The sequence below is a fragment of the Schistocerca piceifrons genome, chromosome 11 (genome assembly GCF_021461385.2).
Source record: "Schistocerca piceifrons isolate TAMUIC-IGC-003096 chromosome 11, iqSchPice1.1, whole genome shotgun sequence".
Taxonomy (NCBI): Eukaryota; Metazoa; Arthropoda; class Insecta; order Orthoptera; family Acrididae; genus Schistocerca; species Schistocerca piceifrons.
Genome location: NC_060148.1, coordinates 19,630,637 through 19,631,765, shown reverse-complemented (window position 1 = coordinate 19,631,765; position 1,129 = coordinate 19,630,637).

Below are 1,129 nucleotides of genomic sequence, written 5' to 3'. Positions count from 1 at the left end.
CTTAGAGTAGTCAGGGCGCTAATGACCACTGAAGTTGTGCGCCCGAAAACCACAAAAAAAAAAAAAAAAAAAAAATTTGTTGCTTTGATACTGTTACTTATTTCTTTAACTGAGTTTAAAAAGTACTCATTTAATTCTTCAGGATATCACACCGCTCTCCCGGCCGTATATCATTTCATGAGACCGGAGCCGCTACTTCTCAGTCGAGTAGTTCCTCAGTTTGCCTCACAAGGGCTGAGTGCAGCCCGCTAGCCAACAGCGCTCGGCAGACCGGATGGTCACCCATCCAAGTGCTAGCCCAGCCCGACAGTGCCGAAAACTTTGTTTGACAGTTTTTTTGTTGTGCCTGTCTATTGGTGAGTAGTTACCGTCCTTTTCATAATATCGTCATTATTCCATCCTGGATTTTCCATTGTTTGAGAGAAATTACTTTTATATTTTAATGATGAATGAATGAACAGGGTGTTTCACAATTCGTGTTACAAACTTTTAGAGCCTGTAAAGGGGGCTTAGTAGATCAGGTTTTATGTAGAAATATATGTATCGAAACATCATTCGATGACTCTACAGTGTCAAGGTGCCAGCATCCGTAAGTTTATGTATATAAAAGGAGTGATTCCGTGATGATGTTACAAGCTTTCAAGGTTGATGGAGAACGATAAGTGTTTCAATTTGAGGTAATGGTCCCTGCACCAGAAACGGGCGAGTCGAAAGTTGTAAGCGATAACTGTTGTGGTATTTCTGACAGTGGAATACATGTACCGTTACTATTGTTGCAAATATGATAATGTAGACAATCTTCAGAGTTGGCAGTATGGACATGCCCAGTAAACATCGGCTCTAAACTGCACATGTTCAATAGGGGAGAAGTGTTTTGCACTAGAGAAGATGAACATGTGCTTGTAGATACTCGAGTTATGCATTTTAGAGACAATGGTTAGTGCACATTTATCTTGTTTTCCTCCATACTACCACCTCTCAAAGTTACCTACCCTACATTCTTAAAACAACAACACCGGTACACGTACCGCGTTGTGAGAGGTATCAGAAGATTTTTGCTTGTAACTTTCGACTCGTTCATTTCTGAACCAGTGCCCCTTAACACAAATGGATGTGTTTATCTGTCTCC